Source organism: Schistocerca piceifrons, chromosome 4 (assembly GCF_021461385.2).
Source record: "Schistocerca piceifrons isolate TAMUIC-IGC-003096 chromosome 4, iqSchPice1.1, whole genome shotgun sequence".
In the NCBI taxonomy this organism is placed as follows: domain Eukaryota; kingdom Metazoa; phylum Arthropoda; class Insecta; order Orthoptera; family Acrididae; genus Schistocerca; species Schistocerca piceifrons.
The window spans coordinates 326,578,582-326,595,370 of NC_060141.1; the positions used below are offsets into that span (position 1 = coordinate 326,578,582).

Sequence of the window (16,789 nt, forward strand, 5' to 3'; positions counted from 1 at the left end):
CTTGATGAAGGTGTCATCGAGAAAATTTTATTGGGAACCCCTGGTCTAGAGTGATTTGAAAAAGTATTATTTTTAGCTTTATGTTAGCCTGATGGTTCGCTAATTTGCAAACACACAGCCGCATGACCATAAGAAAACAAGTTGTGAGATCTGGCGATATTTTGCGGATGCTCGAACATGGAACACACTAACAGCGGAAGGTCGTTTGTACAAGTTTATGGGGTGAACGTATGATCTGTTAAAATTTTCAAGCTTGCTTCGATGCTTCATTGTAGGCCTCTGTGGGGTTTAAAATGCCACTAGCCTTTGCTTTCAGTAATTTGTGAGCTGACTATATCTTCGGAACCATCGACGTCACCTCACATTCTTTTAATTGACATATATTTCAACTGTTGTATAGTAAGATGAGTGGTTAAATCCACTCCGAACAGAGCGCCAATTTCATGTAGAAGTCTCACGAAAAAACGAACTGGTAAGAAAAGCAAATTGATTGGAAGAATCTTGTACTCATGGGGAACTTACGGGCAACCATGTTCAATCGGCGGAAAGCAGTCGGTGGATCTAGAATACAAGTCACTTAGGAATTAAACACATACGAAGTGCAGGGAAGCTAAGGCGAAATGGCCCTCTAGCAATGTGGAACACTGTGCAGAGCTTTATGTAGAATCTGTCCACAGGCGTTTCTTGCGTTAGTATTATTGGTAGCTCGTATCTGCATTCCGTGTGTGTGTTATTACGTTTAGTGTAAAACAAGCGTCTCCAGTGACTCATAAGAAGTGCTGTGCAGAGTCTGTATAACTTTGTCAAACGCCCCGTGGTTGCCTCTGCTTGCGTTGTGTGCCCGACAGAGTTGACAGTCACCTGCTGCCTCTTCAGTTTGTCACCCTATGGAGGAGGGAAGTTGACCACAAACCGGCGACCAGCCTTCTGCTGCTCCTCTACCCTCAAACTCACCCCCTCCACACAGTTACACCCCCAGAACACAATTTAATTGTTAGTGCGGCTCTACGGCGATTAGACGTGGTACCCACATTTAATTCCAGTTCTTAACCCACTTCATTTTACATTAGACATTAATTCCATACCATTAGAACAGTTTTTAATGCTGTGCAATTTTTCCACCCCCTGCAACATGTAACTTATTAATCCTAGAGAAAAAAATGAACAAGATCTTTTTGGTACGAAATTTAATCTAACTTAATATTACGGGGAAACATTGTTGGTAGAAGCCGTGGTATACCACTTATTCAAGAAAAACATAAAAAAGTGACCTTTATATGCCCCTACCCCCAAACTCACGCCCGCTGGCTAAAAGTTTAAATGTTGTTCATGACACTCCCTCCTGCCACGGTACAAAAATTTGCTATTACACGATTTTCTCCCGTATTTCACTTTTTTAGTCTTCGTTGACTGACGGCCGGGGTGGCCGAACGGTTCTACGCACTACAGTCTGGAACCGCGCGACCGCTACGGTCGCAGGTTCGAATCCTGCCTCGGGTATGGATGTGTGTGTTGTCCTTAGGTTAGTTAGGTTTAAGTAGTTCTAAGTTCTAGGGGACTGATGACCTCAGATATTAAGTCTCATAGTGCTCAGAGCCATTTTTTTCTTCGTTGACTGCGCTATTATTTCAAATACAGGTGACTATAAATTTTCAATTGCGCGTTCATGCTACGAATCGGGTAATTTTGGAACTAATTTCTGAAGTTCAAGTTAAGACTTAACTGTTGTTAGCTGCGACTACTCGATGAAAGACCCATATAAGACTAATACAATGGATTCAGAATCTCCGTTCCCACTACTATGTAGCACAACGCGGTTTCGGGACATACAAGATGTTTCACAGTTCATGTTACACACTTATAGAGGTTGCAGAGCGGACCTAGCAAATGGCTCTGAGCACTATGCGACTTAACTTCTGAGGTCATGAGTCGCCTAGAACTTAGAACTAATTAAACCTAACTAACTTAAGGACATCACACACATCCATGCCCGAGGCAGGATTCGAACCTGCGACCGTAGCGGTCGCTCGGCTCCAGACTGTAGCGCCTAGAACCGCACGGCCACTCCTGCCGGCGGGACTTAGCAGATCAAGTTTTATCTAGGGACCCATGTCCGGCAACGTCATCCATCGACAGTACAGAGCGTCGAAGTTACAGGCACCTGTGCCTATAAGTGTATGTACGTACAGGCTGACTCCGTTATGTCAAGTTTTCTAGGGTGACGAAGAAAGGTCCCTGTACCGAAAAAGAATGAGTCTAAAGTTATTAGCGAAAACCGATCTGATACCTCACAGTGGAACGTATGTACTGGTAGTACTGTTGTTGCTATGATTGCAGAGTAGGCAACTTCCAGCGGTGATAATATTGAGCCACGAGTGGCTCGTGTTCGCGCCATCTCTTATTTTACATGCTGTTTTTTTGTTTTGTTTTGTTTGACCATACTGCCACCTCGTTATGTTAGTTTCCATTTCTGTTGTCACTGAGTGGTTGCTTTGCCTCCCCGTGAGCGGCAGCAGCGGTGCTTATCAATATAAGCCCTGGCGTATTATCTTCGCTGACTGCTATTACTTCGTTAGTTGCCGTGTGTTCGGAGTTAGTTTGGATATGCCAGTGAGCTGGGAGGCGCTAGTAGGGCAGTTTGGACGTGGCAGTGTTTGACTTAGGACGGAGCAGAAGTTCAGTTGGGGCGCGGCTGCAGTGAGGTCCGGACAGCCGTGACTCGCCCGACGATTGCCGATACGTATCACTTGACTGCGGACCGCCTTGGTTGGTCGTCGGTCGGTCGTCTTGTCGGACGACGTGTATGTTGGCCGGCGATCGCTTATTGGTTGCCTGCGTGTGCCGACTCTTTATTCGTCCTTGTTATTGCACAGTCGCTGCCTGCTGTCTCCGTGCTGATGTGTGGCAGTCGGTCGGTTGGAGTGGAGCAGCGAGGAAATCACCACGAGGCGTTGTTTGGCCGGGCCCGCTGTGGGTCTCTACGCAGTGTCGGAATGTGTGGGGCTGTTCCCATTGCTACGAGGTCCGTGGTTCACCGACCCTGGACACGAAAGTTGAGTTTGGATTTAATTTACCAGCAAGTCAAGAGTGTTCACATTGTGCCGGTTGGTTCTCGTTGGAACATTCCCGCGAGCAACAACGTGTGTGTTCGAGTTGGCGAAGGTTCAGCCACCGCCAGGTGGAGTCTAACTGTATTTGGTTATTTGCAATTGAAGTGCACCAGCGGGATTTTCTACCTTGAGGCCGTTAACGTTCCTGTTACCTACTCTGGCCGTTGACGTAAATTTAGGCAGTGTCCTTTCCTCACTGTGTTGTCGCTGTCCAGCATGGTGTGTAGGTCGACAGCTTAATGTATGCTTAGTTGTGGGCGTCCATGCCTTTTACGTTTGCATTGAACTCCCGGTTGTATGCTGGTCGAGTGGAGCCCAAGTTACCTTGTCGGTGGGTCCATTGACTTTCTGTTGGTTGGGTTGTCGTCGGATCGAGAATGGTTGGGCCGACTGCCTGTCTCACCTAAGAGAATGTTAGTATTTCAAGTGCTGGCCGACTCCTGACACTTCTGAGCGCCGTTAGCTGCACTGCCTTTTCTTATTTTCTGTTGTTTGTATTTGTATGGCTCATAGCCGATGGATTTGAATTAAAGTTGAATTGTTTTTAGTGGTGTTTCAAGTCATGGGCCTTCAGCCAAATTATAGAACTTACTTGAGTCCTTCTGCCTTCTAAGTATTCCTTTTTGGGGTCTGAACTCTGAATTAATGGCTTTTATCCTTTTTTTTAATTAAAGTAGTTGTGCCCATAAGGTATAAGATGGTGTGGCGTATTCAGCTGATAACTAAGCTGAAGAATTGGTACTGTAAGGTTTGGTCAAATAAATAAAGTTAAATGTGTTCGAGTGTAATTGATAGCCGCTCATTTTGGCCTCTTTCCACAATTCCAACTACCTCTCCTGACCTGCGGATTTAGCGGGGCGTCTCAAATATGTACCAAATAAAGAAAAAAAAATGTCCTTTCAACATGGCCTCTAATATGCATACCTGAGAAGCTCTGAGCACTGGCTCATCTTCAACATGAAACATCTTTACTGAACAAGTGATCATACCTCTTAAGATATGTAGTTTAGAGCCAATGTTTGCTGGATATTTTTTCTTCTTTTGGTCCATACTACCACCTGTCAAAGTGGACTACAGTAAAATCTTAGCAATAACAATACATGTAAGCCACTATCAGAGGTATTCGACTCATTCGTTCAGCGATATGTTCATCTTTCTCCATCGTCGTAGAAAGTTTGTAACGTCATCAAGGTATCGCCCTGTATATACAGTACATACTTTTAGAGGCGCTGGCGCCTGTAACATTGACGCTATGTAGAATCGCTGGATTACGTTTCGGGATATGGGTTCCTGTGTAAAACTTCATCCATTAAGTCCCCCCTACAGTCTCTAAATATTTAACATGAACTGTGAAACACACTGTATGTGCTGTCTTGAGGTGTTTTGTAAACCCTAGTCGCCAGTTTTGTATAGGCTTCGTCGCTATTGCTGTGGAGGCCGAGCTGCCACTGTTGTTACGGTAGGCAGAGTTCTTGAAACGGCTTCTGACGCAGTAGACCACTAAGACTTTCACACAGCTATGCCAAAGGGTCAGGTAACAATAGGAAAACGAAGGTCCTACAACACTCCAACAAATTAGTTACAAAGTCACACAAATGAGTTAAAAAGGTTTACTTATCTTCGTGACTTGCTGAATGTATAAGTCTGCAACACTGCTTGCAATTAACACAAAAAAGGCCCTCAATGTCTAAGTGAAAATAATCGTAGGACAACTTCACAGTACATGATGTTATTGTTTCTCCACTCCGAAGACTGGTTTGATGCAGTTCTCAATGCTACTCCATCCCGTGCAAGCCTCTTCATCTCAGAGTAACTACTGCAACCTAGATCCCTCTGAATCTGCTTACTGTATTCATCTCTTGATCCCCCTCTACGATTTTTAGCCCACATGCTTCCCTCCAGTACTAAATTGGTGATTCCTTGATGACTCAGAATGTGTCCTACCAACAGACGCCTTCTTTTGGCCAGGTTGTACCACAAATTTCTTTTCTCCCCAATTCCATGCAGTACCTCCTCATCAGTTACGTGATCTACCCATCATCTGTAGCACCACATTTCAAAAGCTTCTCTCCTTGTCTAAACTATTTATTGTCCATATCTCACTTCCATACATGGCTGCACTTCATACAAATACCTTCTGAAAGGACTTTCTGACCCTTCAATCCATACGTGAAGTTAACAAATTTCTCTTCTTCAGTAAATCATTTCTTGCCATTGCCAGTCTGCATTTCATATCTTCCCTACTTCAACGATCATCAGTTATTTTGCTTCCCAAATAACGAAACTCACGTATTACTTTAAGTGTCTCATTTTCTAATCTAATTTCCTCAGCATCACCTGATTGAATTCGACTACATTCCATTGTCATCGTTTTGCTTATGTTGATGTTCATCTTATATCCTCCTTTCAAGATACTGACCATTCCGTTCAACTGTTCTTCCAAGTCGTATGCTCTCTCTGCCAAAGCTGCAATGTCATCGGCAAACCTCAAAGTTTCTATTTCTTCTCCTGGACTTTAATTCCTATTCCAAATTTTACTTTTGTTTCCTTTACTGCTTGCTCAGTATACAGATTGAATAACATCGGGGATAGGCTACAATCCTGTCTCACTCCCTTCTCGACTCATAACTGCCCTCTAGTTTCTGTACAAACTGTAAATAGTTTCTTGCTCCATGTATTTTACCCCCGCCCATTTAGAATTTGAAGGAGAGTTTTCCAGTCAACATTGTCAAAAGCTTTCTTTCAGTCTACAAATGCTATAAACGTTTGCCTTTCCTTAACCTATGTTCTATGAGAAGTCTTATGGTCAGTATTGCCTCACATGTTCCTACAGTTCTCCGGAATCCAAACTTATTTTCCACGAGGTCGGCTTCTACGAGTTTTTCTATTATTCTGTAAATGATTTGTGTTAGTACTTTGCAGCTGTGACTTATTAAACTGATAGGTCAGTAACTTTCACACCTGTCAGCACCTGAGTTCTTCGGAAATGGGATTAATATATTCTTCTTGGAGTCTGAGGGTATTTCTCCTGTTTCGTAAATCTTGGCCACCAGATGGAAGAGTTTTGTGATGGCTGGCTCTCCCAAGGTTATCGGTAACTCTAACGGAATGTTGTCTACTTCCGGGGCCTTGTTTCGATTTAGCTCTTTCAGGGCTTTGTCAGATTATTCACGCAGTATCATATCTCCTTCATCATCCTCTTCGTCTTCTTCCATTTCCATGATATTGCCCTTAAGTTCATCTCAGTTGTATAGACCCTTTATATAGTCCTTCCACCTTTGTGCTTTCCCTTCTTTGCTTAGGACTAGTTTTCCATCTCAGCTCTTGATATTCATAGAGGTGTTTGTCTTTTCTCCGAAGGTTTAACTTTCCTGTAGGCACATCTTACCCCTAGTGATATATGCTTCTAGGTCCTTACATTTGTCCTCTAGCCATTCCCGCTTAGCGATTTTGCACACCCTGTCAATCTCATTTTTAGATGTATGTATTCCTTTTGCCTGCTTCATTATTGCATGTTCATATTTTCTCTTTTCATCGATTAAATTCAATCTCTCTTCTGTTACCCACGGATTTCTACTAGCTCTCGTCTTTTTACCTCCTTGATTCTCTGCTGCATTCACTATTTCATCTCTCAAATGCACCTATTCTTCTTCTGTTTTCGTTTCCCCTGTTCTTGTCAGTCGTTCCCTAATGCTTCCCCTGAAACCCTCTGCAACGTCTGGTTCTTTCAGTTTATCCAAGTCCCCCACAGTAGCAAATGCAATTTACAGCAACCGTCTGTTCACTTCTAAGAGTCCCCTAAACGACGTTCCCTGTCTAAGTCAGCCCTAGACGAGGCTCTTTAACAAATAGTTCAAATGGCTCTGAGCACTATGGGACTTAACATCTGTTGTCATCAGTCCCCTAGAACTTAGAACTACTTGAACCTAACTAACCCAAGGAAATCACACACATCCATGCCCGAGGCAGGATTCGAACCTGCGACCGTAACAGTCGCGCGGTTCCGGACTGAGCGCCTAGAACCGCTAGACCACCGCGGCCGGCGAGGCTCTTTAACAAAGTGGTCAAGAGCTGCTCTTCTATCTTCCGAGTAGGCTTCTGTCCGTTGTCGTCCAGTCATTGGCGGATTGTACTCGGCCGGCAATTGGCCGAGCCGAAATCGATATCTTCATCCTTAGCGCCGTCAGTGGCGCTGTTGGAACCCCCCAAAGTAGCGAGTCTCTAGGGCTTTGGCACCAGCTGGCATCTTTGAGCCTGTGGTGCTTTTTCACTAGCTGTGTCTTATTCGGACGACACAGCAAGGGTCATGTTAAAATTTGAGTTCACGAAGGAGGCATAACTACTGTAACCTTAGCTAACTATCCTTTTTGAACCCACATTTTAATATGTAGTTGAAGATGCGACGTATGTCCTGAAACCGGATAGTGCTTTCTTTTTAGAAAATAGAATATTTTTTACAACTTTAGCGGATTTTGTCATTGATAGTTATTCAAAATGTGGGTCAGTTTACACTTTTGCTGGTTCGCTTTCTTGCTCTTCTGTGCTGATTGTTGCTAGTCGAAACAATCATGAAAGTAATTCAGTTTAGTGAAAATAGCTCGATAGATTAATCAGTCCTTACTTGCTTACTTACTTTAGGGAAACTGTCTCAGAAGACACTTACCCTGTATGCCAGGCTGTAGCAAGTCCTGACAGATTCCATCTCTGTACCTTCTCTTTCGACTTCCTAGTGATATTCGTCTGCGAGGAGTAAAAGCCATGTATTTCAAAGGCCATCGGTGTTTATCCAAGCTGCCCTGCCCGTAGAAGCCGTTTGGTTCCCAATTCTCATCAGTCTCATCAGTCTCATGTTATTTTATCTAAATCGAAGGGCGAAATAAAACAAACGCCTTGAACTCATTAAGGTCATTTCATGTTGAATTGTAAATTATCTGCACGTATAGATACTATCTTGTATATGTATGGCAGATATATTGTTTGCTTGTGTTTTAATACATATAACTTTTCTGAACCAATATGTGTGTAAACGAAGAGTGGAACTACTGACAGGGCTCCGATTAGTCGTTGCCAGCAAACTTAATTTTTCTTTTCTACTTTTTGGGTAAGTATGTAATTAAAATATTGTGTATGTGCTTACAAATGGGTGTTTGGAATTGTCGAGAGAAATTAAGTTGTGCGTTCCCCCAAAATTTAAATATTTAATCTCGTGTGCCATATTGGTTGGTAGTATTGTTGACTGCTTTAGCCTACAATAAGATGGGGTTAGTGAACTGTGTATCCTTGTGCTGTAAATGTTAGCTAATTAGGATTTGCTAGCAGTAGCTACGCTCATAGTAAACAGATTTGAATACGGGGACGTGGGCGTAAGTAATTTATTACGAGTTTGGTGAAGTCAGATCTACATCTACATCCACATCCATACTCCGCAAGCCACCTGACGGTGTGTGGCGAAGGGTACCTTGAGTACCTCTATCTGTTGTCCCTTCTATTCCAGTCTCGTATTGTTCGTGGAAAGGAGGATTGTCGGTATACCTCTGTGTGGGCTCTAATCTTTCTGATTTTATCCTCCTGGTCTCTTCGCGAGATATACGTAGGAGGGAGCAATGTAGTGCTTGACACCTCGGTGAAGGTATTTTCTCGAAACTTCAAAAAAAGCCCGTTCCGAGCTACTGAGCGTCTCTCCTGCAGAGTCTTCCACTGGAGTTTATCATCTCCATAACGCTTTCGCGATTACTAAATGATCCTGTAACGTTCAAATGGCTCTAAGCACTATGGGACTTAACAGCTGAGGTCATCAGTCCCCTAGAACTTAGAACTACTTAAACGTAACTAACGTAAGGACATCACACACATCCATGCCCGAGGCAGGATGCGAACCTGCGACCGTAGCGGTCGCACGGTTCCGGACTGAAGCGCCTAGAACCGCTCGTCCACAACGGCCGACCGATCCTGTAACGAAGCGCGCTGCTCTCCGTTGGATCTTCTCTCTCTCTTGTATCAACCCTATCTGGTATGGATCCCACACTGCTCAGCAGTATTCAAGCAGTGGGCGAACAAGCGTACTGTAACCTACTTCCTTTGTTTTCGGATTGCATTTCCTCAGGATTCTTCCAATGAATCTGTCTGGCATCTGCTTTACCGACGATCAACTTCAAATGATCATTCCATTTTAAATCACTCCTAATGCGTACTCCCAGATAATTCCATAAATTAACTGCTTCCAGTTGCTGACCTGCTATATTGTAGCTAAATGATAAGGGATCTTACTTTCCATGTGTTCGCAGTACATTACACTTGTCTACATTGAGATTCAATTGCCACTCCCTGCACCATGCATCAATTCGCTGCAGATCCTCCTTCATTTCAGTACAATTTTCCATTGTTACAACCTCTCGATATACCACAGCATCTTCCGCAAAAAGCCTCAGTGAACTTGCGATGACATCCACTAGGTCATTTATGTACATTGTGAATAGCGACGGTCCTACGACAGTCCCCTGCGGCACACCTGAAATCACTCTTACTTCGGAAGACATCTCTCCTTTGAGAATGACATGCTGCGTTCTGTTACCTAAGAACTCTTCAATCCAATCACACAATTGGTCTGATAGTCCATGTGCTCTTACTTTGTTCATTAAACGACTGTGGGGAACTGTATCGAACGCCTTGCGGAAGTCAAGAAACACGGCATCTACCTGGGAACCCGTATCTATGGCCCTCTGAGTCTCGTGGACGAATAGCGCGAGCTGGGTTTCACACGATCGTCTGTTTCGAAACCCATGCTGATTCCTACAGAGTAGATTTCTAGTCTCAAGAAAAGTCATTATACTCTAACATAATACGTGTTCCAAAATTCTACAACTGATCTACGTTAGAGATATAGGTCTATAGTTCTGCACATCTGCTCGACGTCCCTTCTTGAAAACGGGGATGACCTGTGCCTTTTTCCAATCCTTTGGAACGCTACGCTCTTCTAGTGACCTACGGTACACCGCTGCAAGAAGGGGGGCAAGTTCCTTCACGTACTCTGTGTAAAACCGAACTGGTATCCCATCAGGTCCAGCGGCCTTTCCTCTTTTGAGCGATTTTAATTGTTTGTCTATCCCTCTGTCATCTATTTCGATATCTACCATTTTGTCATCTGTGCGACAATCCAGAGAAGGAACTACAGTGCAGTCTTCCTCTGTGAAACAGCTTTGGAAAAAGACCTTTAGTATTTCGGCCTTTAGTCTGTCATCCTCTGTTTCAGTACCATTTTGGTCACAGATCGTCGTGATGATTCCCAACATTTTCGGAACACCATAATGAGTGGACTACTTTTAAAAAAAGAAGAGTCAATCCGGAGACAGTTGTCCACATCGAACGTGCGGGGAGCAGCAGCAGTTCCTCGTTCCTGAACACCTGGTTCCAGTGAGCTAACTAGATATTCCGCTCAGTGTCTAATCCTGGGATAGAAATTAGACTTTTATATACATATAGACTGAATCAGTGACAATTTTTACGAAAACTAGAAATTGAATCCGGATCTTCTGATTATTAGGCAAGTGCGCTAGCCACTAAACGACCTTGATACAGCGGTTAACACGACTGCATGGATTGCCTTGGCGCGGCTCCCTCCTCGTAGTAAATTCTCACTGCCACCACTGCCTTCTTTAAATTTCCCCTTACACATGAAGAGACTTGTTGCGGCTCTCCATATCCTGGATGAGCACCTCAGCATCGAATGTAAATGGAGGATCCAGCCTGAAACCCAGGTGCAGGTGTTTATACAAATGAAAGGACAATTTCAGCGACTTTTCTGGCTGTGTGAACCATCGTGCCAAGGTCGCTTAGTGGCTAGCACATCTGCCTAATAAGCAGGAGACCTGGGTTCAATTCCCAGCCTTGGCACAAATTTTCACTCACCGCTTCAGTCTATATACAGAAAATCGTATCTGTGTGAGACTAGAAAAGTCTCTGAAATGGTGTCATTTCATAAACACCATGCACCTGAGTTTCAGGTTGAATCCTCCATCTACGATGCTGAGGTGCTATTCCAGAATGTGGAGAGCCTCGGCAATTTTGTTCATGTGTAAGGGCGAATTTCAAGCAGAGCAGGGTGGCAGTGAGAATTTGCAACGAGGAGGCAGGATGCCAGCGTAATCTGTGCAGTTTGTGTGAACTGCTGTGCCAAGGTGATTTAGTAACCAGTACATCTGCCTAATAAGCAGGAGACCCAGATTCGATTCCGGATCGTGGTACAAATTTTCAGACTATATACATAAAATCATATCTGTAAGCGATTAGGAAATCCGGCCGCTGTGGCCGAGCGGTTCTAGGCACTTCAGTCCGGAACCGCATGGCTGCTACGGTCGCAGGTTCGAATCCTGCCTCGGGCATGGAGGTGTGTGATGTCATTAGGTTAGGTTTGAGTAGTTCTAAGTCTAGGGGACTGATTTATGACCTCAAATGTTAAGTCCCATAGTGCTTAGAGCCAAGTGAACCTTTTTTTGACTACAGTTACTATCATATTTTATTATCAATAGTTACGAGCGCAAGTACAAAATAATAAAAACTTAAGATGTGACTAATTTGTAGGTAAACTTTAAGGAAAAGTGAAGCTAAGGACAATTTACAGAACACCGTCTTTAGAGGGAACATAGAACACGTGGACAGCCGTTGTGTACACCAGTGTACATTATAGCACTGGTCTTTGGTGAACAAACGGTATATAGGACAGAAGAGGCAAGTATAGTTTAAATGTGCAGTTTTCCTCCATGGGCTCCTTTCCCAAAACATCTCTTATTTTGTTTATCTTAATGCCGCAATGTTCTGCGACCGATCGAAGGCTGAATACCTGTTGCGAGTTGTGCAATAATGTTTGCAAATGCTGTGAGCATGCGCAACCAGGTAACTATTTCTTCCACCGACTAAATACTACAGGAGAGTACTTTTATAGGTTCCGCCACTTGTCTGTATGTGCACTGAAGACCCTGTTGGACTGCCGTCGTTCTGCTGTTAGTATATTAATTAACGTCCTTTGCTCTTGGGCATAGGATCCCCGTACCTGGCTTCACCTCATTCGATAGCGATAAATCGGCGTGTGAGCCACATGCTTCTCTGTTTGGAATGGTACAGAAGTATACTAGGATAATGTATGCAGCTCCGTCCAACGAGATGAAGTGTAACCAGACTTCCGACAGAAAGACAGTTCATTGGTACCTAAAATCTGTTTCTCCTGATGTTAGGACTTGTAGTCGGAAACTCCGCGGCTCGTTCATATCAAACCTTTTTTTACTTTTAGAATCAACCTCATGCAAACAAGTGTCTAACACACCTCGAATCGACTTAAATATTTGTTTGTGACTTAATTTCTTATCTCAGCATACTGGGTTTAGACTCTGTTTAGGCCCCAAAAGACTTCACGCACTTCGTATGTAGCCAGTTGTGAATATACTGGTGTGTAAAACTTAAGGACGAAAGGAAGTTTCGCATTATGTGCCAGTGGAAAGGAGCACAGACAAGTAGAACCTTGGAACATACATAAAAAGAACTGCGAGAGACTAGTACAGAAGGAAAGAAATACGCAAGACACGAGCAGAAAAGGCAGTTTTATTCAAACAGAATAATTACACTGAAGTCGCCGCGTTTTATGCTGGCCCCCAGGACATTACAAACGATCATATTCGACAATGCTGGACGTATGCTCATATGGCAATAGGTGGGAACATTGTTCTTGCTACCCCCATGCGACTTTTCAGCATTCGGCTCTGACTTCATTCTTATGGATGACAATGTGCGGCGGCATCGAACAAGCACAAGTCGAAGAGCTCATGGAAGGAGATGTTCGGCAAATGGACTGTCCTGCCCGTTCCCCAGACTTAAATCCCGTCTAGCAGGTGTGGGATGACTTGGGCAGACGTATCGCAGCAGTCCATAATGCACAGACAACCATCTAGCAGTTGGCAATCACACTGGTAGAGGAATGAAACGCCCTACCACGAGAACTCATTACCAACATTGTTTCCAGCACGGGAACACGTTGCAGAGCATGCATTACTGTCCATGGTGATCACATCCTATTAAAAACCATATCTCGCCTTTTGTAATATCCGTGGGATCATTGTGAACTTCTGCTCGCCTCTTGCTTATTTCTTTGTTACCTTCTGTACTATACTGTAACTTTGTTTTGTTTCGCATGATGTTGCCGCCAGTTGATTTAATTTTGTTGTAATACTGTCCAGAGTTCGGCTTCAAGTAATTTTAAAGAACACAAACTTATTTATAGGTTAAAAGGCAACAGGCTGGTGCGAAATACAAATCCTTGTCGAAAAAGCATATCTGGTCATATATGCCAGATCTGCTATCAGTTAAAGTGAGAAAATGTCTAAAACGCCTAAATATACTGCAGACTTCCACCTTATAGCACACCTGCTAACCAATAAACACGTATGCGCCACACCTGTTATTGGTTAGCAGTTGCGTGCAACAGCTGTGCTACAAGGTCTGCAATATATTTAGGCGTGTTAGAGGTGTTCTCACTTTTACTACTGAGATCTGGCTTTTATGATCAGATATGGTTTTTCGACAAGGGCCTGTATTTCTTACCAGTCTGATGTCTTTTGACATATAAATATTTGTACTTGAAACTAGCCTAAGGTCGAAATCTGAACTGTATAACAATAAAATAAAAGTCATTACTGTCAAATAACGACAGCATCTTTCAACAAATTTCCATGTCTGTGGCTCCAGCCAAAATAAAAATTATCAATACAGTGTGGCAGTTCCTTCTGTGTGTGGTCCTAGCTTCGTCGAGCTGCACTACCAGGCAGTGACACACAATGCGAAAGTTACTTTCGTCCCTAATTTTTGAACACCACTGTAAGTCAAAATGCCGCATTTCGCCGGCCGGAGTGGCCGAGCGGTTCTAGGCGCTACAGTCTGGAACCGCGCGACCGCTGCGGTCGCAGGTTCGAATCCTGTCTCGGGCATGGATGTATGTGGTGTCCTTAGATTAGTTAGGTTTAAGTAGTTCTAACTCTCGGGGACTGATGACCTCAGAAGTTAAGTCCCCATAGTGCTTAGAGCCATTTGAACCTTTTTTTTTTTTTGCCGCATTTCACAAGTGATGTGGCGGTGTAGTATGCCCAGTTTTGACAACCTGCGCCACAGTTCTGTTTGTCCTGCAGCCGCTCGCCTGCCTCGCTCCACGTCGAGTAGCCTGCCCCAGATTTTATGAAGTGGTATCGGCCACGGCAGGTATCTGGTGTACGGTGGAGAGAAGACGGAGCCCTGGGGAGCGCAGGTGTGGACAGCGCCAGCCCTGGCTGTACGCCAGCGGCCAGCTACCTGTTGCTGCCGCTGAGTTACAGCGCGCACTCTGCCCGCCAGGATTTGCACGCTCTCCCACGCAGCGCCGTGTTTCCCCCCATAAATCCCCGCTTTATTTATCTGGCTTTTACTCTCCACAGCCATGCAATAGAATTTAAATGCCACACAGCAGCCGTCTGTAGAAATAAATAAAAAAGGGGGAGAATCCTGAGTTATCGTATGGCTTTCTCTACTTCTAAGTACTGGTATTAACAGTATAGCAAGCCTAAAAACATAAATGTGTACTTATCACACATACTGCTTGTGCATGTATTTTCTAAAGCCTATCGAGTTTTTTGGCTGCCGTTTTCACAAGTGCAAGCAGTATACGACCAAGTTTTAATAAAATCTGCACCACGAGAATTATCAGACGTTCTTGCTTCACAACTTTCAACTAATACTTTGTTGGAAATTTTACATTAATTTAGTAATATGTTCTCGGTTATCGTTTGAATTAGAGTAATTTCTTATGACAACCTCTTCATCTCAGAGTGCAACTTGCAACGTACATCCTCTGTTATTTGCTGGATGTATTTCGATCTCTCCCTTCCTCTACAGCGTTTACCTTCGACAACTCCCTCTATTACCATAGCAGTTATTACCTGATGTCTTAACACATGTCCTACCATCCTGTCGCGCCTTCTTATCAGTGCAATGAATATGTTAGTTTCTTCGCTGATTCCATGGAGAACCTCCTCATGCGTTATCTTCTGAGTCCACCTAGTTTTCAACATCCTTTTGCATCACAACATCTGTTGTGCTTCGATTGTTTACCTTTTCCGGTTTTCCCACACACCATTTTTCTCTGCCGTACAATGCTTTCTCAAAAACGTACATTTTCGAGAGTTTCTTCATCAAATTAACGCCAGTGTTTGATCAGTTAGATTTCTTTTCGCCACAAAACCGTCTTTTTCTGTGCTGGTTTGCTTTTTATGTCCTCCTCGCTTCTTCGGTAATGCAGTATTTTCCTTCCAAGGTAGCTGATTATCATCACTTTGTCTACTGTGTGGTCACCAATTTTGATGTTAATTTTATTAGTAATATCTTTTCTGTTACTCCTACTCATTTTAGTCTTTCTGCAGATTACTCTGACCATATTGTGTGCTTATTTCGTGCAATATGTCTTAATTCTTCCTCGCTTCCTCTGAGGATAGCAGTGTCATCGGCTAATCTTATCATTGCTTCTCTTTCACCCTAGATTATTATCCCACTATTAAACCTTATTTGTGTCGTGGCTTCTTCGATGTGTAGATTCAATACTAGGGGCGAAAGAAAGCATCTTTGAGCTACACAATTTATAATCAGAGCGCTTCGTTCTTTATTTTGTGGTCTTATGTTCGCTCTTGATTCTTGTACGTGTTGTATGAAACAAATCTGTCCTTATAACTTACTCCTATTATTCTCACAATGTATAACAAATTCCGACATTTTACAGTGTCTAATGCTTTTTCTTTATCGACAAATCCTAAGAACGTGTCTTGATTTTTTAAGGCCATACTCAACGTCACAAATACCTCACTGATAGCTTTACTTCCCCTTAAGAGAAACTGTCATCTAACTGCTCCTCGACTCCTTTTCCATTCGTCTGTATATTATTCTTGTCAACTACTTCGAAGTGTGGGACGTAAAACTGGTTGTGCCACGTTTTTCGCGTATTTGCCATTTCTATTTTCGGGATTAAGTGGATGATATTTTTTCGAAAGCCTATTGATATGCCTCCAGTCTTATGGCGGGAGACACGCCAAATTGTATGTTCTTTTGGTTGCCTATTTTAGAATTGTCTAAGGGATATTAGTTACTCCTTCTGCCTTATTTGACTTCAAGTTTTTCCAAAGGTCTTTTAAATTCTGACTCTAATATTGGGTCTCCTATCTCTCCCATATCGACTCCCACTTCTTTTTGAAGCCGTTATAAAATTTTTTCAGCTCATTGACGCCTTCAGGGTACTCTTCCAACCTATCCGCTCTGTCCTCTCCGCTTAACAGTGTAATTCCCTTTGCATTCTTGATATTGACGCCTTTGTTTTAATTTCACTGAATGTTATTTTGACTTTTTAATATGCTGCATCACTCCTTCCGGTTACATTTTCTTTCTCGACTTCGTCTTTGTCCTGCAGCTATTTCGCCTTAGTTTTCCTGCACTCCCTACTTCTTTCATTCCTGAGTAACATATGTTTCCCGTCAACGGTCGCAGGTTCGAATCCTGCCTCGGGCATGGATGCGTGTGATGTCCATAGGTTATTTAGGTTTAAGTAGTTGTAAGTTCTAGGGGACTGATGACCTCAGATGTTAAGTCCCATAGTGCTCAGAGCCATTTTCGTGTTTCCCGTC

The 16,789-nt window shown here is 43.4% G+C and overlaps 1 non-coding gene across 1 annotated transcript; it reads left to right on the forward strand.

Moving 5' to 3' along the window:
* The first annotated feature begins 10,928 nt into the window (after nt 1-10,928).
* Nucleotides 10,929-11,000, forward strand: Trnai-aau. The gene has a single exon. It is a non-coding gene; the product is annotated as a tRNA-Ile (tRNA).
* Nucleotides 11,001-16,789: the final 5,789 nt, after the last annotated feature.